Source organism: Festucalex cinctus, chromosome 9, assembly GCF_051991245.1.
Source record: "Festucalex cinctus isolate MCC-2025b chromosome 9, RoL_Fcin_1.0, whole genome shotgun sequence".
Classification (NCBI taxonomy): domain Eukaryota; kingdom Metazoa; phylum Chordata; class Actinopteri; order Syngnathiformes; family Syngnathidae; genus Festucalex; species Festucalex cinctus.
Genome location: NC_135419.1, coordinates 26452453 through 26480289, shown reverse-complemented (window position 1 = coordinate 26480289; position 27837 = coordinate 26452453). Strand labels below are relative to the sequence as shown.

The window sequence follows — 27837 nt, the reverse complement described above, 5'->3', positions numbered from 1 at the left end:
GAAGCCGAATTTATTTAAGACAGCAAAGAGGAAGGACCAGTTAACTTTATCGAATGCTTTTTCTGCATCCAGCGAAATAACAACTGCCTTTTTATCATGCCGCTGTGACATACTAATCAAGTTAAAGAGTCTCCTAATATTATTAGTAGAATGACGACCTTTAATAAAACCTGTTTGATCACTATGAATAATTGTCGAGATTACCGTCTCTAATCGAGATGCCAAGGCCTTAGCGATAATTTTAATATCGGTATTAATTAGTGATATCGGTCGGTAACTTGACGGGAGGGTAGGGTCTTTTTCTGGCTTTAATAAAAGTTTAATTGCTGCTATATTCATATCTTGACGTATATCACCTTTACTTTTAATTTCAGTTACTACTCTTAGAAATAATGGAGCAAACATTAACCAGAAATGTTTAAAAAATATAGCCGGAAAGCCGTCTGGACCAGGTGCTCTGCCATTAGGCATACTGTCTAAAGCACGATACAACTCATCTATAGTAAGCGGGGTATCGAGAATATCTTTATGTTCAATAGATAACTGAGGTATATTTAAGCTGTTTAGGAATTCCTCAATATATTCAGGGTTAGGTCTATTAATTTCTGTGTATAGATTTCGATAATAGTTATAAAAAATATGGTTAATTTCTTCTGGTGATTGTGTGCATTCACCATTTATATCTTTAATAGCCGTTATAAGAGATTTTTCCCGATTCCGTTGAAGTTGATTTGCCAGGAATTTACCTGATTTATTATTATGTTCAAAATTATTATATCTCAACTGTTGTATTATAAACTCTGTCTTTTTAGATAACATGTTATCTAACTGTATTTTTATATTCTGTAGTTCTATCCATATTTGATTATTTGGGTTTAATACATATTCATCCGTTAGTTGTTTAATTTTATCTTCCAGGTATTTTTCTAATTTTTGATCCTGTTTCTTTTTATAAGTTGAATATGATATAATTTTCCCTCTAATTACCGCTTTCCCTGCTTCCCAGAGAAGAGATGGAGATATATTTGGAGAGTCATTTATTTCCAAAAAATCTGCCCACTCCCTTCTAATAATTTTATCAAACTCTACGTCTTTCAGTAATGAGATGTTAAAACGCCATATCGGGGGAGGTTTAAAGGTAGAGTCAATTTGTAGAGTGAGGTTGAAGTGAGGTGAAGTTATCTCTATGACAACATTCAGTTATATATGCAGCGCCACCTAGCCCTTGAGGCATGAAAAAAAAATACCCCACATACGGTATTTTGTACAAAAAATGTACACTCATTCTAAGTGTGATAACTAAGTCATTTATGAATATTTTTTTAGTTTCCACCACTCAAAATGTTCACTGGCATCAGACTTATCCAAACATATATATATTTTTATTTATTTTTGATAGCCTCTATGGACATTAAAAGCAATATCGTGAATGAAGGATATGCTTAATAACTCCACGGTACATGCTCCAAAAAAAAATCCCACACTTGACATGTATGCTTATAATCAAGGCCTGAAGGTATCTCTATGACAACATTCAGTTATAAATACAGCGCCACCTAGCCCTTGAGGCTTATATAAAAAAAAAAAAAATACCCCACATACGGTATTTTGTACAAAAAATGTACACTCATTCTAAGTGTGATAACTAAGTCATTTATGAATATTCTTTTAGTTTCCACCACTCAAATTGTTCACTGGCTTCACACCGATCCAAACGTATGTACGTTTCCATTTTGTTTTATTCATTTTTGATTGCCCCTTTGGACAATAAAAGTAACATTGTGCAATGAGTACAACGAGCGATGATGTGTATATACACTTTTACAAAAAAATACCAATCAGGGCAACTCATTGCCTAAAAATAAAAAAGGACGCTGATTTTTGCAGGTCTTAACAATCACCAAAACCCGTTGAGCTTGACACACACACTGGCAAAAAAATATTCTACATGTAAACGTTTATTATGCCATTTTCAAAGAAATTTTGCTTCCAATATGCCAGTACCCCAACGTGCCAGTTCCCCAACGTGCAAGTACCCCAACGTGCAAGGACCCCAACGTGGCCCGGGCTGCGAGGGCCCTTTATAGCTGCTCGCAGCTCTAGTTATTATTATTCTTCTTCTTCTTCTTTATTCTCCGCAAACAATCGCGATTTTGGGTACCTAAATATTCACGAAAACTCACCGAACTTTGCACACTCCTCAGGTCCGGCGAAAAATTTGATATTATGAAGTCGTTATAACAACGCGACTCTATAGCGCCCCCTAGCGTAGAAAAATAAAAACCAAGCCCGGCACGTTTGAGCTAGAGCAACGAAAATTGGCAGGCACGTGTAGCACCCCGAGACGCACAAAAAAGTCTATTGGGACCATGTAGCTAAAATGTACAGGAAGTGAGCTATGAATTTTTAAATGTCCAATTTTGGCCTATTTTGGCACATTCACTGTAGTCATGCTTTTTCCCCCTTTGCAAACATTTTTCATCCAATTGACTTCAAACTTGGCATTTATCATCTCAAGACCTGAGAGAACAGCTGGGCAAAACATCTTGCCTTTTCGAAATACTATATGACGGGGGCGGGGCATCAAATATTGACTTTAAAATTTCATTTGTCCAGAAAGAGCAAATGCTGAATAACTCCCATGTACAAGCTCCAAAAAATCTCAAACTTCTCAGGCAACGTAATAGTCACGGCCTGAAAACATCTATATACAAAATTCAGTTATACATATAGCGCCACCTAGTGGTTACAATAAATGTCATACTTTACGTTTTTAGCTACTGTGCTGAGCTCGTTGAAGGGATCCATTTGAAAATTGGTCAGAAAAGCCTTAAGATGTTGATCATGCCCCACACCGAATATTGTAACTTTTCGCCAAAGGGCGTGGCCGCTACGGTGACGCTAAGTCTGAAGATTTTTCGTGGCAATTTTTTTTCTTACGAATTTTCTTGTACATTTTTCTCCAAACACGTTAACTGGACCAACCTCATATTTGCTCAGATGGGGGTTTCGGCCTTCATGATGTCACAACACGAAGTTTGTGAGTTTTCGCGAATCGCTGTGGGCGTGGCTAAGCACTGTTGGCCAAGAAAACAACGCTAGTTTTGATGGTCTAAACATGCGCAGAAACTCATGAAACTTGGCACACACATCTGGCCTGGCAAAATGAGCAATATTTTATCATGTATTGTCCTATTTTTACAAAAATGACTCAATAGCGCCCCCTAGAAATTTTTAACGAAGCAGCCCCGATTGTACGTTTAAGCAAGATCTACGAAAATTTTTTAGGTGTATGAGGGAGTCCAAGACCTACAAAAAAGTCTCTTGGACCCATGTGCTAAAATGAACAGGAAGTGAGCTATGAATTTTTGAATGTCCCATTTTTGACGATTTTTGCACATTTTCAGGGGGCATACTTTTGCCCACTTCTCCTACACATTTCATCCGACTGACTTTAGACTTGACCTGGACCATGTCAAGACCTGAGCCAACTACAGGCAGAAAAATCTTGACTTTTGGAAATACTATATGATGAGGGCGGGGCATCAAATTTTGTGTTTCGCACTGAAAAAGGATATGCTTAATAACTCCCCGGTACATGCTCCAAAAAATCCCAAACTTGACATGTATGTTTATAGTCAAAGCCTGAAGGTATCTCTATGACAAAATTCAGTTATATATGCAGCGCCACCTAGCCCTTCAGGCGTGAAAAAAAAATACCCCACATACGGTATTTTGTACAAAAAATGTAAACTCATTCTAAGTGTGATAACTCCCATGTTCAAGCTCCAAAAAATCTCAAACTTCTCAGGCAACGTAATAGTCACGGCCTGAAAGCATCTATATGATAAAATTCAGTTATACATATAGCGCCACCTAGTGGTAACAATAAATGTCATACTTTACGTTTTTAGCTACTGTGCCGAGCTCGTTGAAGGGATCCAGTTGAAAATTGGTCAGAAAAGCCTTAAGATGTTGATCATGCCCCACACCGAATATTGTAACTTTTCGCCAAAGGGCGTGGCCGCTACGGTGACGCAAAGTCCGAAAATTTTTCGTGACAATAAAAGCTGCATGAACTTGACCGAGATGATCCTATCTTCTCAAAATTTCACACATTTGATGAGAGTCCAGCCCTTAAGACATCTACGAACTTATATTTCATCTTACTGATAGCGCCACCTAGTGGCAATTTTTTTTCTTACGAATTTTCTTGTACATTTTTCTCCAAACACGTTAACTGGACCAACCTCATATTTGCTCAGATGAGGGTTTCGGCCTTCATGATGTCACAACACGAAGTTTGTGAGTTTTCGCGAATCGCTGTGGGCGTGGCTAAGCACTGTTCGCCAAGAAAACAACGCCAGTTTTGAGGGTCTAAACATGCGCAGAAACTCAGGAAACTTGGCACACACATCTGGCCTGGTAAAATGAACAATATTTTATTGTTGATTGTACTATTTTTACAAAAATGACTCAATAGCGCCCCCTAGAAATTTTTAACGAAGCAGCCCCGATTCTACGTTTAAGCAAGATCTACGAAAATGTTTACGTGTATGAGGGAGCCAAAGACCTACAAAAAAGTCTCTTGGACCCATATGCTAAAATGAACAGGAAGTGAGGTACGAATTTTTGAATGTCCCATTTTTGACGATTTTTGCACATTTTCAGGGGGCATACTTTTGCCCACTTCTCCTACATGTTTTATCCGACTGACTTATGACTTGACCTGGACCATGCCAAGACCTGAGCCAACAACAGACGGAAAAATCTTGACTTTTGGAAATACTATATGATGAGCGCGGGGCATCAAAATTTGTGTTTCGCACTGAAAAAGGATATGCTTAATAACTCCCCGATACATGCTCCAAAAAATCCCAAACTTGACATGTATGTTTATCGTCAAGGCCTGAAGGTATCTCTATGACAACATTCAGTTATATATGCAGCGCCACCTCGCCCTTGAGGCAAAACAAAAAAATACCCCACATACGGTATTTTGTACAAAAAATGTAAACTCATTCTAAGTGTGATAACTAAGTCATTTATGAATATTCTTTTACTTTCCACCACTCAAAATGTTCACTGGCATTAGACTTATCCAAACATGTACTTTTTTTTAAATTTTTGATAGCCTCTATGGACATTAAAAGCAATATCGTGAATGAAGGATATGCTTAATAACTCCACGGTACATGCTCCAAAAAAATCCCACACTTGACATGTATGTTTAGAGTCAAGGCTTGAAGGTATCCCTATGACAACATTCCATTATATATACAGCGCCACCTAGCCCTAGAGGCATAAAAAAAAATACACCAACTTAACGGTATTTTTACAAAAAAAAAAAAATCCACATGTCAAGGTTTATCATGCCATTTTCAAAGAAATTCTGCTTCCAATGTGCCGTACCTAAACTTGCCAGTACCCCAACGTGCCAGTACCCCAACGTGCAAGTACCCCAACGTGCAAGTACCCCAACGTGGCCCGGGCTGCGAGGGCCCTTTATAGCTGCTCGCAGCTCTAGTTATTATTATTATTATCATTATTAGGGCCCGAGCAGCTACCGCTGCGAGGTCCCTATTGTTTTTCGATCGGATTATTATTATTATTATTATTATTATTATTATTATTATTATTATTATTATTCTCCGTAAACGATCACGATTTTGGGTACCTAAACATTTACGAAAACTCACCAAACTTTGCACACTCCTCAGGCCCGGCGAAAAATTTGATATTATGAAGTCGTCATAACAACGCGACTCTATAGCGCCCCCTAGCGTAGAAAAATGAAAACCAAGCCCGGCACGTTTGAGCTAGAGCAACAAAAATTGGCAGGCACGTGTAGCACCCCGAGACGCACAAAAAAGTCTATTGGGACCATGTAGCTAAAATGTACAGGAAATGAGCTATGAATTTTTTTATGTCCAATTTTGGCCTATTTTGGCACATTCACTGTGGTCATGCTTTTTCCCCCTTTGCAAACATTTTTCATCCAATTGACTTCAAATTTCGCATTTATCATCTCAAGACCTGAGAGAACAACTGGGCAAAAAGTCTTGCCTTTTCGAAATACTATATGATGGGGGCGGGGCATCAAATATTGTCTTTAAAATTTCATTTGTCCAGAAAGAGCAAATGCTGAATAACTCCCATGTTCAAGCTCCAAAAAATCTCAAACTTCTCAGGCAACGTAATAGTCACGGCCTGAAAACATCTATATGATAAAATTCAGTTCTAGATATAGCGCCACCTAGTGGTAACAATAAATGTCATACTTTACGTTTTTAGCTACTGTGCTGAGCTCGTTGAAGGGATCCAGTTGAAAATTGGTCAGAAAAGCCTTAAGATGTTGATCATGCCCCACACCGAATATTGTAACCTTTCGCCAAAGGGCGTGGCCGCTACGGTGCCGCAAAGTCTGAAGATTTTTCGTGACAATAAAATCTGCATTAACTTGACCGAGATGATCCTATCTTCTCAAAATTTCACACATTTGATGACAGTCCAGCCCTGAAGACATCTACAAACTTATATTTCATCTTACTGATAGCGCCACCTAGTGGCAATTTTTTTTTCTTACGAATTTTCTTCTACGTTTTTCTACAAACACGTTAACTGAACCTACCTCATATTTGCTCAGATGAGGGTTTCGGCCTTCATGATGTCACAACACGAAGTTTGTGAGTTTTCGCGAATCGCTGTGGGCGTGGCTAAGCGCTGTTCGCCAAGAAAACAACGCCAGTTTTGAGGGTCTAAACATGCGCAGAAACTCATGAAACTTGGCACACACATCTGGCCTGGTAAAATGAACAATATTTTATTCTTGATTGTGCTATTTTTAGAAAAATGACTCAATAGCACCCCCTAGAATTTTTTAACGAAGCAGCCCCGGTTGTACGTTTAAGCAAGATCTATGAAAATTTTTAGTTGTATGAGGGAGACCAAGACCTACAAAAAAGTCTCTTGGACCCATGTGCTAAAATGAACAGGAAGTGAGCTATGAATTTTTGAATGTCCCATTTTTGACGATTTTTGCACATTTTCAGGGGGCATACTTTTGCCCACTTCTCCTACACATTTCATCCGACTGACTTCAGACTTGACCTGGACCATGTCAAGACCTGAGCCAACGACAGGCGGAAAAATCTTGACTTTTGGAAATACTATATGAGGAGGGCGGGGCATCAAATTTTGTGTTTCGCACTGAAAAAGGATATGCTTAATAACTCCCCGGTACATGTTCCAAAAAATCCCAAACTTGACATGTATGTTTATAGTCAAGGCCTGAAGGTATCTCTATGACAAAATTCAGTTATATATGCAGCGCCACCTAGCACTTGAGGCGTGAAAAAAAAAAAACCCCACATACGGTATTTTGTACAAAAAATGTAAACTCATTCTAAGTGTGATAACTAAGTCATTTATGAATATTCTTTTAGTTTCCACCACTCAAAATGTTCACTGGCATCAGACTTATCCAAACATATATATATTTTTATTTATTTTTGATAGCCTCTGTGGACATTAAAAGCAATATCGTGAATGAAGGATATGCTTAATAACTCCACGGTACATGCTCCAAAAAAAATCCCACACTTTACATGTATGCTTATAATCAAGGCCTGAAGGTATCTCGATGACAACATTCAGTTATAAATACAGCGCCACCTAGCCCTTGAGGCTTATATAAAAAAAAAAAAAACACATACGGTATTTTGTACAAAAAAAATGTAAACTCATTCTAAGTGTGATGACTAAGTCATTTCTGAATATTCTTTTAGTTTCCACCACTCAAATTGTTCACTGGCTTCACACCGATCCAAACGTATGTACGTTTCCATTTTGTTTTATTCATTTTTGATTGCCCCTTTGGACAATAAAAGTAACATTGTGCAATGAGTACAACGAGCGATGATGTATATATACACTTTTACAAAAAATACCAATCAGGGCAACTCATTGCCTAAAAATAAAAAAGGACGCTGATTTTTGCAGGTCTTAACAATCACCAAAACCCGTTGAGCTTGACACACACTGGCAAAAAAAATATTCTACATGTAAACGTTTATTATGCCATTTTCAAAGAAATTTTGCTTCCAATATGCCAGTACCCCAACGTGCCAGTACCCTAACGTGCAAGTACCCCAACGTGCAAGGACTCCAACTTGGCCCGGGCTGCGAGGGCCCTTTATAGCTGCTCGCAGCTCTAGTTATTATTAGGGCCCGAGCAGCGACCGCTGCGAGGTCCCTATTGTTTTTGTAAAAATTATTATTATTATTATTATTATTATTATTATTATTATTATTATTAGGGCCCGAGCAGCGACCGCTGCGAGGTCCCTATTGTTTTTGTAAAAATTATTATTATTATTATTATTATTATTATTATTCTTCTTCTTTATTCTCCGCAAACAATCGCGATTTTGGGTACCTAAATATTCACGAAAACTCACCGAACTTTGCACACTCCTCAGGTCCGGCGAAAAATTTGATATTATGAAGTCGTTATAACAACGCGACTCTATAGCGCCCCCTAGCATAGAAAAATAAAAACCAAGCCCGGCACGTTTGAGCTAGAGCAACGAAAATTGGCAGGCATGTGTAGCACCCCGAGACGCACAAAAAAGTCTATTGGGACCATGTAGCTAAAATGTACAGGAAGTGAGCTATGAATTTTTTAATGTCCAATTTTGGCCTATTTTGGCACATTCACTGTGGTCATGCTTTTTCCCCCTATGCAAACATTTTTCATCCCATTGACTTCAAACTTGGGATTTATCATCTCAAGACATAAGAGAACAGCTGGGCAAAAAGTCTTGCCTTTTCGAAATACTATATGACGGGGGCGGGGCATCAAATATTGCCTTTAAAATTTCATTTGTCCAGAAAGAGCAAATGCTGAATAACTCCCATGTACAAGCTCCAAAAAATCTCAAACTTCTCAGGCAACGTAATAGTCACGGCCTGAAAACATCTATATGACAAAATTCAGTTATACATATAGCGCCACCTAGTGGTTACAATAAATGTCATACATTACGTTTTTAGCTACTGTGCTGAGCTCGTTGAAGGGATCCAGTTGAAAATTGGTCAGAAAAGCCTTAAGATGTTGATGATGCCCCACACCGAATATTGTAACTTTTCGCCAAAGGGCGTGGCCGCTACGGTGACGCAAAGTCTGAAGATTTTTCGTGACAATAAAAGCTGCATTAACTTGACCGAGATGATCCTATCTTCTCAAAATTTCACACATTTGATGAGAGTCCAGCTCTAAAGATATCTACTAACTTACATTTCATCTAACTGATAGCGCCACCTAGTGGCAATTTTTTTTCTTACGAATCTTCTTCTACGTTTTTCTCCAAACACGTTAACTGGACCTACCTCATATTTGCTCAGATGAGGGTTTCGGCCTTCATGATGTCACAACACGAAGTTTGTGAGTTTTCGCGAATTGCTGTGGGCGTGGCTAAGCGCTGTTCGCCAAGAAAACAACGCCAGTTTTGAGGGTCTAAACATGCACAGAAACTCCTGAAACTTGGCACACACATCTGGCCTGGTAAAATGAGCAATATTTTATTGTTGATTGTGCTATTTTTACAAAAATGACTCAATAGCGCCCCCTCGAAATTTTTAACGAAGCAGCCCCGGTTGTACGTTTAAGCAAGAACGACGAATATTTTCAGGTGTATGAGGGAGCCCAAGACCTACAAAAAAGTCTCTTGTACCCATATGCTAAAATGAACAGGAAGTGAGCTACGAATTTTTGAATGTCCCATTTTTGACGATTTTTGCACATTCACAGGGGGCAGACTTTTGCCCACCTCTCCTACACGTTTCATCCGACTGAGTTAAGACTTGGCCTGGACCATGTCAAGACCTGAGCCAACGACAGGGAGAAAAATTTTGACTTTTCGAAATACTATATGATGAGGGCGGGGCATCAAAATTTGTGTTTCGCAATGAAAAAGGATATGCTTGATAACTCCCCGGTACATGCTCCAAAAAATCCCAAACTTGACATGTATGTTTATCGTCAAGGCCTGAAGTTATCTCTATGACAACATTCAGTTATATATGCAGCGCCACCTAGCCCTTGAGGCATGAAAAAAAAATACCCCACATACGGTATTTTGTACAAAAAATGTAAACTCATTCTAAGTGTGATAACGAAGTCATTTATGAATATTATTTTAGTTTCCACCACTCAAAATGTTCACTGGCATCAGACTTATCCAAACATATATATATTTTTATTTATTTTTGATAGCCTCTATGGACATTAAAAGCAATATCGTGAATGAAGGATATGCTTAATAACTCCACGGTACATGCTCCAAAAAAAATCCCACACTTGACATGTATGCTTATAATCAAGGCCTGAAGGTATCTCTATGACAACATTCAGTTATAAATACAGCGCCACCTAGCCCTTGAGGCTTATATAAAAAAAAATGAAAAATACCCCACATACGGTATTTTGTACAAAAAATGTACACTCATTCTAAGTGTGATAACTCCCATGTTCAAGCTCCAAAAAATCTCAAACTTCTCAGGCAACGTAATAGTCACGGCCTGAAAGCATCTATATGATAAAATTCAGTTATACATATAGCGCCACCTAGTGGTAACAATAAATGTCATACTTTACGTTTTTAGCTACTGTGCCGAGCTCGTTGAAGGGATCCAGTTGAAAATTGGTCAGAAAAGCCTTAAGATGTTGATCATGCCCCACACCGAATATTGTAACTTTTCGCCAAAGGGCGTGGCCGCTACGGTGACGCAAAGTCCGAAAATTTTTCGTGACAATAAAAGCTGCATGAACTTGACCGAGATGATCCTATCTTCTCAAAATTTCACACATTTGATGAGAGTCCAGCCCTTAAGACATCTACGAACTTATATTTCATCTTACTGATAGCGCCACCTAGTGGCAATTTTTTTTCTTACGAATTTTCTTGTACATTTTTCTCCAAACACGTTAACTGGACCAACCTCATATTTGCTCAGATGAGGGTTTCGGCCTTCATGATGTCACAACACGAAGTTTGTGAGTTTTCGCGAATCGCTGTGGGCGTGGCTAAGCACTGTTCGCCAAGAAAACAACGCCAGTTTTGAGGGTCTAAACATGCGCAGAAACTCATGAAACTTGGCACACACATCTGGCCTGGTAAAATGAACAATATTTTATTGTTGATTGTACTATTTTTACAAAAATGACTCAATAGCGCCCCCTAGACATTTTTAACGAAGCAGCCCCGATTCTACGTTTAAGCAAGATCTACGAAAATGTTTACGTGTATGAGGGAGCCAAAGACCTACAAAAAAGTCTCTTGGACCCATATGCTAAAATGAACAGGAAGTGAGGTACGAATTTTTGAATGTCCCATTTTTGACGATTTTTGCACATTTTCAGGGGGCATACTTTTGCCCACTTCTCCTACATGTTTTATCCGACTGACTTATGACTTGACCTGGACCATGCCAAGACCTGAGCCAACAACAGACGGAAAAATCTTGACTTTTGGAAATACTATATGATGAGCGCGGGGCATCAAAATTTGTGTTTCGCACTGAAAAAGGATATGCTTAATAACTCCCCGATACATGCTCCAAAAAATCCCAAACTTGACATGTATGTTTATCGTCAAGGCCTGAAGGTATCTCTATGACAACATTCAGTTATATATGCAGCGCCACCTCGCCCTTGAGGCAAAACAAAAAAATACCCCACATACGGTATTTTGTACAAAAAATGTAAACTCATTCTAAGTGTGATAACTAAGTCATTTATGAATATTCTTTTACTTTCCACCACTCAAAATGTTCACTGGCATTAGACTTATCCAAACATGTACTTTTTTATTTATTTTTGATAGCCTCTATGGACATTAAAAGCAATATCGTGAATGAAGGATATGCTTAATAACTCCACGGTACATGCTCCAAAAAAATCCCACACTTGACATGTATGTTTAGAGTCAAGGCTTGAAGGTATCCCTATGACAACATTCCATTATATATACAGCGCCACCTAGCCCTAGAGGCATAAAAAAAAATACACCAACTTAACGGTATTTTTACAAAAAAAAAAAAAATCCACATGTCAAGGTTTATCATGCCATTTTCAAAGAAATTCTGCTTCCAATGTGCCGTACCTAAACTTGCCAGTACCCCAACGTGCCAGTACCCCAACGTGCAAGTACCCCAACGTGCAAGTACCCCAACGTGGCCCGGGCTGCGAGGGCCCTTTATAGCTGCTCGCAGCTCTAGTTATTATTATTATTATTATTATTCTTTATTCTCCGCAAACGATCGCGATTTTGGGTACCTAAACATTCACGAAAACTCACCGAACTTTGCACACTCCTCAGGCCCGGCGAAAAATTTGATATTATTAAGTTGTCATAACAATGCGACTCGATAGCGCCCCCTAGCGTAGAAAAATAAAAACCAAGCCCGGCACGTTTGAGCTAGAGCAACAAAAATTGGCATGCACGTGTAGCACCCCGAGACGCACAAAAAAGTCTATTGGGACCATGTAGCTAAAATGTACAGGAAGTGAGCTATGAATTTTTTTATGTCCAATTTTGGCCTATTTTGGCACATTCACTGTGGTCATGCTTTTTCCCCCTTTGCAAACATTTTTCATCCAATTGACTTCAAACTTGGCATTTATCATCTCAAGACCTGAGAGAACAACTGGGCAAAACATCTTGCCTTTTTGAAATACTATATGACGGGGGCGGGGCATCAAATATTGCCTTTAAAATTTCATTTGTCCAGAAAGAGCAAATGCTTAATAACTCCCATGTTCAAGCTCCAAAAAATCTCAAACTTCTCAGGCAACGTAATAGTCACTGCCTGAAAACATCTATATGATAAAATTCAGTTATACATATAGCGCCACCTAGTGGTTACAATAAATGTCATACTTTACGTTTTTAGCTACTGTGCTGAGCTTGTTGAAGGGATCCATTTGAAAATTGGTCAGAAAAGGCTTAAGATGTTGATCATGCCCCACACCGAATATTGTAACTTTTCGCCAAAGGGCGTGGCCGCTACGGTGACGCAAAGTCTGAAGATTTTTCGTGAAAATAAAAGCTGCATTAACTTGACCGAGATGATCCTATCTTCTCAAAATTTCACACATTTGATGAGAGTCCAGCCCTAAAGACATCTACTGACTTATATTTCATCTAACTGATAGCGCCACCTAGTGGCAATTTTTTTTCTTACGAATTTTCTTCTACGTTTTTCTCCAAACACGTTAACTGGACCTACCTCATATTTGCTCAGATGAGGGTTTCGGCCTTCATGATGTCACAACACGAAGTTTGTGAGTTTTCGCGAATTGCTGTGGGTGTGGCTAAGCGCTGTTCGCCAAGAAAACAACGCCAGTTTTGAGGGTCTAAACATGCACAGAAACTCATGAAACTTGGCACACACATCTGGCCTGGTAAAATGAGCAATATTTTATTGTTGATTGTGCTATTTTTACAAAAATGACTCAATAGCGCCCCCTAGAAGTTTTTAACGAAGCAGCCCCGGTTGTACGTTTAAGCAAGAACGACGAATATTTTTAGGTGTATGAGGGAGCCCAAGACCTACAAAAAAGTCTCTTGGACCCATATTCTAAAATGAACAGGAAGTGAGCTACGAATTTTTGAATGTCCCATTTTTGACAATTTTTGCACATTCACAGGGCGCAGACTTTTGCCCACTTCTCCTACACGTTTCATCTGACTGAGTTAAGACTTGACCTGGACCATGTCAAGACCTGAGCCAACGACAGGGGGAAAAATCTTGACCTTTCGAAATACTATATGATGAAGGCGGGGCATCAAAATTTGTGTTTCGCACTGAAAAAGGATATGCTTAATAACTCCCCGGTACATGCTCCAAAAAATCCCAAACTTGACATGTATGTTTATCGTCAAGGCCTGAAGCTATCTCTATGACAACATTCAGTTATATATGCAGCGCCACCTAGCCCTTGAGGCATAAAAAAAAAAATACCCCACATACGGTATTTTGTACAAAAAATGTAAACTCATTCTAAGTGTGATAACTAAGTCATTTATGAATATTCTTTTAGTTTCCACCACTCAAAATGTTCACTGGCATCAGACTTATCCAAACATATATATATTTTTATTTATTTTTGATAGCCTCTGTGGACATTAAAAGCAATATCGTGAATGAAGGATATGCTTAATAACTCCACGGTACATGCTCCAAAAAAAATCCCACACTTGACATGTATGCTTATAATCAAGGCCTGAAGGTATCTCTATGACAACATTCAGTTATAAATACAGCGCCACCTAGCCCTTGAGGCTTATATAAAAAAAATAAATAAATACCCCACATACGGTATTTTGTACAAAAAATGTACACTCATTCTAAGTGTGATAACTAAGTCATTTATGAATATTCTTTTAGTTTCCACCACTCAAATTGTTCACTGGCTTCACACCGATCCAAACGTATGTACGTTTCCATTTTGTTTTATTCATTTTTGATTGCCCCTTTGGACAATAAAAGTAACATTGTGCAATGAGTACAACGAGCGATGATGTGTGTATACACTTTTACAAAAAAATACCAATCAGGGCAACTCATTGCCTAAAAATAAAAAAGGACGCTGATTTTTGCAGGTCTTAACAATCACCAAAACCCGTTGAGCTTGATACACACACTGGCAAAAAAATATTCTACATGTAAACGTTTATTATGCCATTTTCAAAGAAATTTTGCTTCCAATATGCCAGTACCCCAATGTGCCAGTACCCCAACGTGCAAGTACCCCAACGTGCAAGGACGCCAACGTGGCCCGGGCTGCGAGGGCCCTTTATAGCTGCTCGCAGCTCTAGTTATTAGGGCCCGAGCAGCGACCGCTGCGAGGTCCCTATTGTTTTTGTAAAAATTCTTCTTCTTCTTCTTCTTCTTCTTCTTTATTCTCCGCAAACGATCGCGATTTTGGGTACCTAAACATTCACGAAAACTCACCGAACTTTGCACACTCCTCAGGCCCGGCGAAAAATGTGATATTATTAAGTCGTCATAACAATGCGACTCGATAGCGCCCCCTAGCGTAGAAAAATAAAAACCAAGCCCGGCACGTTTGAGCTAGAGCAACAAAAATTGGCAGGCACGTGTAGCACCCCGAGACGCACAAAAAAGTCTATTGGGACCATGTAGCTAAAATGTACAGGAAATGAGCTATGAATTTTTTAATGTCCAATTTTGGCCTATTTTGGCACATTCACTGTGGTCATGCTTTTTCCCCCTTTGCAAACATTTTTCATCCAATTGACTTCAAACTTGGCATTTATCATCTCAAGACCTGAGAGAACAACTGGGCAAAACATCTTGCCTTTTTGAAATACTATATGACGGGGGCGGGGCATCAAATATTGCCTTTAAAATTTCATTTGTCCAGAAAGAGCAAATGCTTAATAACTCCCATGTTCAAGCTCCAAAAAATCTCAAACTTCTCAGGCAACGTAATAGTCACGGCCTGAAAACATCTATATGATAAAATTCAGTTATACATATAGCGCCACCTAGTGGTTACAATAAATGTCATACTTTACGTTTTTAGCTACTGTTCTGAGCTTGTTGAAGGGATCCATTTGAAAATTGGTCAGAAAAGCCTTAAGATGTTGATCATGCCCCACACCGAATATTGTAACTTTTCGCCAAAGGGCGTGGCCGCTACGGTGACGCAAAGTCTGAAGATTTTTCGTGAAAATAAAAGCTGCATTAACTTGACCGAGATGATCCTATCTTCTCAAAATTTCACACATTTGATGAGAGTCCAGCCCTAAAGACATCTACTGACTTATATTTCATCTAACTGATAGCGCCACCTAGTGGCAATTTTTTTTCTTACGAATTTTCTTCTACGTTTTTCTCCAAACACGTTAACTGGACCTACCTCATAATTGCTCAGATGAGGGTTTCGGCCTTCATGATGTCACAACACAAAGTTTGTGAGTTTTCGCGAATTGCTGTAGGCGTGGCTAAGCGCTGTTCGCCAAGAAAACAACGCCAGTTTTGAGGGTCTAAACATGCACAGAAACTCCTGAAACTTGGCACACACATCTGGCCTGGTAAAATGAGCAATATTTTATTGTTGATTGTGCTATTTTTACAAAAATGACTCAATAGCGCCCCCTCGAAATTTTTAACGAAGCAGCCCCGGTTGTACGTTTAAGCAAGAATGACGAATATTTTTAGGTGTATGAGGGAGCCCAAGACCTACAAAAAAGTCTCTTGTACCCATATGCTAAAATGAACAGGAAGTGAGCTACGAATTTTTGAATGTCCCATTTTTGACGATTTTTGCATATTCACAGGGGGCAGACTTTTGCCCACTTCTCCTACAGGTTTCATCCGACTGAGTTAAGACTTGGCCTGGACCATGTCAAGACCTGAGCCAACGACAGGGGGAAAAATCTTGACTTTTCGAAATACTATATGATGAGGGCGGGGCATCAAAATTTGTGTTTCGCAATGTAAAAGGATATGCTTGATAACTCCCCGGGACATGCTCCAAAAAATCCCAAACTTGACATGTATGTTTATCGTCAAGGCCTGAAGTTATCTCTATGACAACATTCAGTTATATATGCAGCGCCACCTAGCCCTTGAGGCATGAAAAAAAAATACCCCACATACGGTATTTTGTACAAAAAATGTACACTCATTCTAAGTGTGATAACTAAGTCATTTATGAATATTCTTTTAGTTTCCACCACTCAAATTGTTCACTGGCTTCACACCGATCCAAACGTATGTACGTTTCCATTTTGTTTTATTCATTTTTGATTGCCCCTTTAGACAATAAAAGTAACATTGTGCAATGAGTACAACGAGCGATGATGTGTATATACACTTTTACAAAAAAATACCAATCAGGGCAACTCATTGCCTAAAAATAAAAAAGGACGCTGATTTTTGCAGGTATTAACAATCACCAAAACCCGTTGAGCTTGACACACACACTGGCAAAAAAATATTCTACATGTAAACGTTTATTATGCCATTTTCAAAGAAATTTTGCTTCCAATATGCCAGTACCCCAATGTGCCAGTACCCCAACGTGCAAGTACCCCAACGTGCAAGGACCCCAACGTGGCCCGGGCTGCGAGGGCCCTTTATAGCTGCTCGCAGCTCTAGTTATTATTATTCTTTATTCTCCGCAAACGATCGCGATTTTGGGTACCTAAACATTCACGAAAACTCACCGAACTTTGCACACTCCTCAGGCCCGGCGAAAAATTTGATATTATTAAGTCGTCATAACAATGCGACTCGATAGCGCCCCCTAGCGTAGAAAAATAAAAACCAAGCCCGGCACGTTTGAGCTAGAGCAACAAAAATTGGCAGGCACGTGTAGCACCCCGAGACGCACAAAAAAGTCTATTGGGACCATGTAGTTAAAATGTACAGGAAGTGAGCTATGAATTTTTTTATGTCCAATTTTGGCCTATTTTGGCACATTCACTGTGGTCATGCTTTTTCCCCCTTTGCAAACATTTTTCATCCAATTGACTTCAAACTTGGCATTTATCATCTCAAGACCTGAGAGAACAACTGGGCAAAACATCTTGCCTTTTTGAAATACTATATGACGGGGGGGGGGCATCAAATATTGCCTTTAAAATTTCATTTGTCCAGAAAGAGCAAATGCTTAATAACTCCCATGTTCAAGCTCCAAAAAATCTCAAACTTCTCAGGCAACGTAATAGTCACGGCCTGAAAACATCTATATGATAAAATTCAGTTATACATATAGCGCCACCTAGTGGTTACAATAAATGTCATACTTTACGTTTTTAGCTACTGTGCTGAGCTTGTTGAAGGGATCCATTTGAAAATTGGTCAGAAAAGCCTTAAGATGTTGATCATGCCCCACACCGAATATTGTAACTTTTTGCCAAAGGGCGTGGCCGCTACGGTGACGCAAAGTCTGAAGATTTTTCGTGAAAATAAAAGCTGCATTAACTTGACCGAGATGATCCTATCTTCTCAAAATTTCACACATTTGATGAGAGTCCAGCCCTAAAGACATCTACTGACTTATATTTCATCTAACTGATAGCGCCACCTAGTGGCAATTTTTTTCTTACGAATTTTCTTCTACGTTTTTCTCCAAACACGTTAACTGGACCTACCTCATATTTGCTCAGATGAGGGTTTCGGCCTTCATGATGTCACAACACGAAGTTTGTGAGTTTTCGCGAATTGCTGTGGGTGTGGCTAAGCGCTGTTCGCCAAGAAAACAACGCCAGTTTTGAGGGTCTAAACATGCACAGAAACTCATGAAACTTGGCACACACATCTGGCCTGGTAAAATGAGCAATATTTTATTGTTGATTGTGCTATTTTTACAAAAATGACTCAATAGCGCCCCCTAGAAGTTTTTAACGAAGCAGCCCCGGTTGTACGTTTAAGCAAGAACGACGAATATTTTTAGGTGTATGAGGGAGCCCAAGACCTACAAAAAAGTCTCTTGGACCCATATGCTAAAATGAACAGGAAGTGAGCTACGAATTTTTGAATGTCCCATTTTTGACGATTTTTGCACATTCACAGGGGGCAGACTTTTGCCCACTTCTCCTACACGTTTCATCTGACTGAGTTAAGACTTGACATGGACCATGTCAAGACCTGAGCCAACGACAGGGGGAAAAATCTTGACCTTTCGAAATACTATATGATGAAGGCGGGGCATCAAAATTTGTGTTTCGCACTGAAAAAGGATATGCTTAATAACTCCCCGGTACATGCTCCAAAAAATCCCAAACTTGACATGTATGTTTATCGTCAAGGCCTGAAGCTATCTCTATGACAACATTCAGTTATATATGCAGCGCCACCTAGCCCTTGAGGCATAAAAAAAAAAATACCCCACATACGGTATTTTGTACAAAAAATGTACACTCATTCTAAGTGTGATGACTAAGTCATTTCTGAATATTCTTTTAGTTTCCACCACTCAAATTGTTCACTGGCTTCACACCGATCCAAACGTATGTACGTTTCCATTTTGTTTTATTCATTTTTGATTGCCCCTTTGGACAATAAAAGTAACATTGTGCAATGAGTACAACGAGCGATGATGTATATATACACTTTTACAAAAAATATCAATCAGGGCAACTCATTGCCTAAAAATAAAAAAGGACGCTGATTTTTGCAGGTCTTAACAATCACCAAAACCCGTTGAGCTTGACACACACTGGCAAAAAAAATATTCTACATGTAAACGTTTATTATGCCATTTTCAAAGAAATTTTGCTTCCAATATGCCAGTACCCCAACGTGCCAGTACCCTAACGTGCAAGTACCCCAATGTGCAAGGACTCCAACGTGGCCCGGGCTGCGAGGGCCCTTTATAGCTGCTCGCAGCTCTAGTTATTCTTCTTCTTCTTTATTCTCCGCAAACGATCGCGATTTTGGGTACCTAAACATTCACGAAAACTCACCGAACTTTGCACACTCCTCAGGCCCGGCGAAAAATTTGATATTATTAAGTCGTCATAACAATGCGACTCGATAGCGCCCCCTAGCGTAGAAAAATAAAAACCAAACCCGGCACGTTTGAGCTAGAGCAACAAAAATTGGCAGGCACGTGTAGCACCCCGAGACGCACAAAAAAGTCTATTTGGACCATGTAGCTAAAATGTACAGGAAGTGAGCTATGAATTTTTTTATGTCCAATTTTGGCCTATTTTGGCACATTCACTGTGGTCATGCTTTTTCCCCCTTTGCAAACATTTTTCATCCAATTGACTTCAAACTTGGCATTTATCATCTCAAGACCTGAGAGAACAACTGGGCAAAACATCTTGCCTTTTTGAAATACTATATGACGGGGGCGGGGCATCAAATATTGCCTTTAAAATTTCATTTGTCCAGAAAGAGCAAATGCTTAATAACTCCCATGTTCAAGCTCCAAAAAATCTCAAACTTCTCAGGCAACGTAATAGTCACGGCCTGAAAACATCTATATGATAAAATTCAGTTATACATATAGCGCCACCTAGTGGCAATTTTTTTTCTTACGAATTTTCTTCTACGTTTTTCTCCAAACACGTTAACTGGACCTACCTCATATTTGCTCAGATGAGGGTTTCGGCCTTCATGATGTCACAACACGAAGTTTGTGAGTTTTCGCGAATTGCTGTGGGTGTGGCTAAGCGCTGTTCGCCAAGAAAACAACGCCAGTTTTGAGGGTCTAAACATGCACAGAAACTCATGAAACTTGGCACACACATCTGGCCTTGTAAAATTAACAATATTTTATTGTTGATTGTGCTATTTTTACAAAAATGACTCAATAGCGCCCCCTAGAAGTTTTTAACGAAGCAGCCCCGGTTGTACGTTTAAGCAAGAACGACGAATATTTTTAGGTGTATGAGGGAGCCCAAGACCTACAAAAAAGTCTCTTGGACCCATATGCTAAAATGAACAGGAAGTGAGCTACGAATTTTTGAATGTCCCATTTTTGACAATTTTTGCACATTCACAGGGGGCAGAATTTTGCCCACTTCTCCTACACGTTTCATCTGACTGAGTTAAGACTTGACCTGGACCATGTCAAGTCCTGAGCCAACGACAGGGGGAAAAATCTTGACCTTTCGAAATACTATATGATGAAGGCGGGGCATCAAAATTTGTGTTTCGCACTGAAAAAGGATATGCTTAATAACTCCCCGGTACATGCTCCAAAAAATCCCAAACTTGACATGTATGTTTATCGTCAAGGCCTGAAGCTATCTCGATGACAACATTCAGTTATATATGCAGCGCCACCTAGCCCTTGAGGCATAAAAAAAAAATACCCCACATACGGTATTTTGTACAAAAAATGTAAACTCATTCTGAGTGTGATAACTAAGTCATTTATGAATATTCTTTTAGTTTCCACCACTCAAAATGTTCACTGGCATCAGACTTATCCAAACATATATATATTTTTATTTATTTTTGATAGCCTCTGTGGACATTAAAAGCAATATCGTGAATGAAGGATATGCTTAATAACTCCACGGTACATGCTCCAAAAAAAAATCCCACACTTGACATGTATGCTTATAATCAAGGCCTGAAGGTATCTCGATGACAACATTCAGTTATAAATACAGCGCCACCTAGCCCTTGAGGCTTATATAAAAAAAAAAAACCACATACGGTATTTTGTACAAAAAAATTTAAACTCATTCTAAGTGTGGTGACTAAGTCATTTCTGAATATTCTTTTAGTTTCCACCACTCAAATTGTTCACTGGCTTCACACCGATCCAAACGTATGTACGTTTCCATTTTGTTTTATTCATTTTTGATTGCCCCTTTGGACAATAAAAGTAACATTGTGCAATGAGTACAACGAGCAATGATGTATATATACACTTTTACAAAAAATATCAATCAGGGCAACTCATTGCCTAAAAATAAAAAAGGACGCTGATTTTTGCAGGTCTTAACAATCACCAAAACCCGTTGAGCTTGACACACACTGGCAAAAAAAATATTCTACATGTAAACGTTTATTATGCCATTTTCAAAGAAATTTTGCTTCCAATATGCCAGTACCCCAACGTGCCAGTACCCCAACGTGCCAGTACCCTAACGTGCAAGTACCCCAACGTGCAAGGACTCCAACGTGGCCCGGGCTGCGAGGGCCCTTTATAGCTGCTCGCAGCTCTAGTTATTATTATTAGGGCCCGAGCAGCGACCGCTGCGAGGTTCCTATTGTTTTTGTAAAAATTATTATTATTATTATTATTATTATTATTATTATTATTATTATTATTATTATTCTTTATTCTCCGCAAACGATCGCGATTTTGGGTACCTAAACATTCACGAAAACTCACCGAACTTTGCACACTCCTCAGGCCCGGCGAAAAATTTGATATTATTAAGTCGTCATAACAATGCGACTCGATAGCGCCCCCTAGCGTAGAAAAATAAAAACCAAGCCCGGCACGTTTGAGCTAGAGAAACAAAAATTGACAGGCACGTGTAGCACCCCGAGACGCACAAAAAAGTCTATTGGGACCATGTAGCTAAAATGTACAGGAAGTGAGCTATGAATTTTTTAATGTCCAATTTTGGCCTATTTTGGCACATTCACTGTGGTCATGCTTTTTCCCCCTTTGCAAACATTTTTCATCCAAATGACTTCAAACTTGGCATTTATCATCTCAAGACCTGAGAGAACAACTGGGCAAAACATCTTGCCTTTTTGAAATACTATATGACGGGGGCGGGGCATCAAATATTGCCTTTAAAATTTCATTTGTCCATAAAGAGCAAATGCTTAATAACTCCCATGTTCAAGCTCCAAAAAATCTCAAACTTCTCAGGCAACGTAATAGTCACGGCCTGAAAACATCTATATGATAAAATTCAGTTATACATATAGCGCCACCTAGTGGTTACAATAAATGTCATACTTTACGTTTTTAGCTACTGTGCTGAGCTTGTTGAAGGGATCCATTTGAAAATTGGTCAGAAAAGCCTTAAGATGTTGATCATGCCCCACACCGAATATTGTAACTTTTCGCCAAAGGGCGTGGCCGCTACGGTGACGCAAAATCTGAAGATTTTTCGTGAAAATAAAAGCTGCATTAACTTGACCGAGATGATCCTATCTTCTCAAAATTTCACACATTTGATGAGAGTCCAGCCCTAAAGACATCTACTGACTTATATTTCATCTAACTGATAGCGCCACCTAGTGGCAATTTTTTTTCTTACGAATTTTCTTCTACGTTTTTCTCCAAACACGTTAACTGGACCTACCTCATATTTGCTCAGATGAGGGTTTCGGCCTTCATGATGTCACAACACGAAGTTTGTGAGTTTTCGCGAATTGCTGTAGGCGTGGCTAAGCGCTGTTCGCCAAGAAAACAACGCCAGTTTTGAGGGTCTAAACATGCACAGAAACTCCTGAAACTTGGCACACACATCTGGCCTGGTAAAATGAGCAATATTTTATTGTTGATTGTGCTATTTTTACAAAAATGACTCAATAGCGCCCCCTCGAAATGTTTAACGAAGCAGCCCCGGTTGTACGTTTAAGCAAGAATGCCGAATATTTTTAGGTGTATGAGGGAGCCCAAGACCTACAAAAAAGTCTCTTGGACCCATATGCTAAAATGAACAGGAAGTGAGCTACGAATTTTTGAGTGTCCCATTTTTGACGATTTTTGCACATTCACAGGGGGCAGACTTTTGCCCACTTCTCCTACACGTTTCATCCGACTGAGTTAAGACTTGGCCTGGACCATGTCAAGACCTGAGCCAACGACAGGGGGAAAATTTTTGACTTTTCGAAATACTATATTATGAGGGCGGGGCATCAAAATTTGTGTTTCGCAATGAAAAAGGATATGCTTGATAACTCCCCGGTACATGCTCCAAAAAATCCCAAACTTGACATTTATGTTTATCGTCTAGGCCTGAAGTTATCTCTATGACAACATTCAGTTATATATGCAGCGCCACCTAGCCCTTGAGGCATGAAAAAAAAATACCCCACATACGGTATTTTGTACAAAAAATGTAAACTCATTCTAAGTGTGATAACGAAGTCATTTATGAATATTCTTTTAGTTTCCACCACTCAAAATGTTCACCGGCATCAGACTTATCCAAACATATATATATTTTTATTTATTTTTGATAGCCTCTATGGACATTAAAAGCAATATCGTGAATGAAGGATATGCTTAATAACTCCACGGTACATGCTCCAAAAAAAATCCCACACTTGACATGTATGCTTATAATCAAGGCCTGAAGGTATCTCTATGACAACATTCAGTTATAAATACAGCGCCACCTAGCCCTTGAGGCTTATATAAAAAAAAATAAAAAATACCCCACATACGGTATTTTGTACAAAAAATGTACACTCATTCTAAGTGTGATAACTAAGTCATTTATGAATATTCTTTTGGTTTCCACCACTCAAATTGTTCACTGGCTTCACACCGATCCAAACGTATGTACGTTTCCATTTTGTTTTATTCATTTTTGATTGCCCCTTTGGACAATAAAAGTAACATTGTGCAATGAGTACAACGAGCGATGATGTATATATACACTTTTACAAAAAATACCAATCAGGGCAACTCATTGCCTAAAAATAAATAAGGACGCAGATTTTTGCAGGTCTTAACAATCACCAAAACCCATTGAGCTTGACACACACTGGCAAATAAAATATTCTACATGTAAACGTTTATTATGCCATTTTCAAAGAAATTTTGCTTCCAATATGCCAGTACCCCAACGTGCCAGTACCCTAATGTGCCAGTACCCTAATGTGCAAGTACCCCAACGTGCAAGGACCCCAACGTGGCCCGGGCTGCGAGGGCCCTTTATAGCTGCTCGCAGCTCTAGTTATTATTATTATTATTATTATTATTATTATTCTTTATTCTCCGCAAACAATCGCGATTTTGGGTACCTAAATATTCACGAAAACTCACCGAACTTTGCACACTCCTCAGGTCCGGCGAAAAATGTGATATTATGAAGTCGTTATAACAACGCGACTCTATAGCGCCCCCTAGCATAGAAAAATAAAAACCAAGCCCGGCACGTTTGAGCTAGAGCAACGAAAATTGGCAGGCACGTGTAGCACCCCGAGACGCACAAAAAAGTCTATTGTGACCATGTAGCTAAAATGTACAGGAAGTGAGCTATGAATTTTTTAATGTCCAACTTTGGCCTATTTTGGCACATTCACTGTGGTCATGCTTTTTCCCCCTATGCAAACATTTTTCATCCCATTGACTTCAAACTTGGCATTTATCATCTCAAGACCTAAGAGAACAGTTGGGCAAAAAGTCTTGCCTTTTCGAAATACTATATGACGGGGGCGGGGCATCAAATATTGCCTTTAAAATTTCATTTTTCCAGAAAGAGCAAATGCTGAATAACTCCCATGTACAAGCTCCAAAAAATCTCAAACTTCTCAGGCAACGTAATAGTCACGGCCTGAAAACATCTATATGACAAAATTCAGATATACATATAGCGCCACCTAGTGGTTACAATAAATGTCATACTTTACGTTTTTAGCTACTGTGCTGAGCTCGTTGAAGGGATCCAGTTGAAAATTGGTCAGAAAAGCCTTAAGATGTTGATGATGCCCCACACCGAATATTGTAACTTTTCGCCAAAGGGCGTGGCCGCTACGGTGACGCAAAGTCTGAAGATTTTTCGTGACAATAAAAGCTGCATTAACTTGACCGAGATGATCCTATCTTCTCAAAATTTCACACATTTGATGAGAGTCCAGCTCTAAAGACATCTACTAACTTACATTTCATCTAACTGATAGCGCCACCTAGTGGCAATTTTTTTTCTTACGAATTTTCTTCGACGTTTTTCTCCAAACACGTTAACTGGACCTACCTCATATTTGCTCAGAGGAGGGTTTCGGCCTTCATGATTTCACAACACGAAGTTTGTGAGTTTTCGCGAATTGCTGTAGGCGTGGCTAAGCACTGTTCGCCAAGAAAACAACGCCAGTTTTGAGGGTCTAAACATGCACAGAAACTCCTGAAACTTGGCACACACATCTGGCCTGGTAAAATGAGCAATATTTTATTGTTGATTGTGCTATTTTTACAAAAATGACTCAATAGCGCCCCCTCGAAATTTTTAACGAAGCAGCACCGGTTGTACGTTTAAGCAAGAACGCCGAATATTTTTAGGTGTATGAGGGAGCCCAAGACCTACAAAAAAGTCTCTTGTACCCATATGCTAAAATGAACAGGAAGTGAGCTACGAATTTTTTAATGTACCATTTTTGACGATTTTTGCACATTCACAGGGGGCAGACTTTTGCCCACTTCTCCTACACGTTTCATCCGACTGAGTTAAGACTTGGCCTGGACCATGTCAAGACCTGAGCCAACGACAGGGGGGAAAATTTTGACTTTTCGAAATACTATATGATGAGGGCGGGGCATCAAAATTTGTGTTTCGCAATGAAAAAGGATATGCTTGATAACTCCCCGGTACATGCTCCAAAAAATCCCAAACTTGACATGTATGTTTATCGTCAAGGCCTGAAGCTATCTCTATGACAACATTCAGTTATATATGCAGCGCCACCTAGCCCTTGAGGCATAAAAAAAAAATACCCCACATACGGTATTTTGTACAAAAAATGTAAACTCATTCTAAGTGTGATAACTAAGTCATTTATGAATATTCTTTTAGTTTCCACCACTCAAAATGTTCACTGGCATCAGACTTATCCAAACATATATATATTTTTATTTATTTTTGATAGCTTCTGTGGACATTAAAAGCAATATCGTGAATGAAGGATATGCATAATAACTCCACGGTACATGCTCCAAAAAAAATCCCACACTTGACATGTATGCTTATAATCAAGGCCTGAAGGTATCTCTATGACAACATTCAGTTATAAATACAGCGCCACCTAGCCCTTGAGGCATAATATATATATAAAAAAAAAAAAACTCATACGGTATTTTGTACAAAAAATGAAAACTCATTCTTTGTGTGATAACTAAGTCATTAATGAATATTCTTTTAGTTTCCACCACTCAAATTGTTCACTGGCTTCACACCGATCCAAACGTATGTACGTTTCCATTTTGTGTTAGTCATTTTTGATTGCCCCTTTGGACAATAAAAGTAACATTGTGCAATGAGTACAACGAGCGATGATGTATATATACACTTTTACAAAAAATACCAATCAAGGCAACTCATTGCCTAAAAATAAATAAGGACGCTGATTTTTGCAGGTCTTAACAATCACCAAAACCCGTTGAGCTTGACACACACTGGCAAAAAAAATATTCTACATGTAAACGTTTATTATGCCATTTTCAAAGAAATTTTGCTTCCAATATGCCAGTATCCCAACGTGCCAGTACCCTAACGTGCAAGTACCCCAACGTGCAAGTACCCCAACGTGGCCCGGGCTGCGAGGGCCCTTTATAGCTGCTCGCAGCTCTAGTTATTATTAGGGCCCGAGCAGCGACCGCTGCGAGGTCCCTATTGTTTTTGTAAAAATTATTATTATTATTATTATTATTATTATTATTATTATTCTTTATTCTCCGCAAACGATCGCGATTTTGGGTACCTAAACATTCACGAAAACTCACCGAACTTTGCAGACTCCTCAGGCCCGGCGAAAAATTTGATATTATTAAGTCGTCATAACAATGCGACTCGATAGCGCCCCCTAGCGTAGAAAAATAAAAACCAAGCCCGGCACGTTTGATCTAGAGCAACAAAAATTGGCAGGCACGTGTAGCACCCCGAGACGCACAAAAAAGTCTATTGGGACCATGTAGCTAAAATGTACAGGAAGTGAGCTATGAATTTTTTTATGTCCAATTTTGGCCTATTTTGGCACATTCACTGTGGTCATGCTTTTCCCCCCTTTGCAAACATTTTTCATCCAATTGACTTCAAACTTGGCATTTATCATCTCAAGACCTGAGAGAACAACTGGGCAAAACATCTTGCCTTTTTGAAATACTATATGACGGGGGCGGGGCATCAAATATTGCCTTTAAAATTTCATTTGTCCAGAAAGAGCAAATGCTTAATAACTCCCATGTTCAAGCTCCAAAAAATCTCAAACTTCTCAGGCAACGTAATAGTCACGGCCTGAAAACATCTATATGCTAAAATTCAGTTATACATATAGCGCCACCTAGTGGTTACAATAAATGTCATACTTTACGTTTTTAGCTACTGTGCTGAGCTTGTTGAAGGGATCCATTTGAAAATTGGTCAGAAA

At 39.2% G+C, this 27837-nt stretch overlaps 1 protein-coding gene across 4 annotated transcripts in view; it reads left to right on the top strand.

Moving 5' to 3' along the window:
• Window positions 1–27837, top strand: part of LOC144025440 (uncharacterized) — a 443835-nt gene that overhangs the window by 202374 nt on the left and 213624 nt on the right. The window lies entirely within an intron of this gene.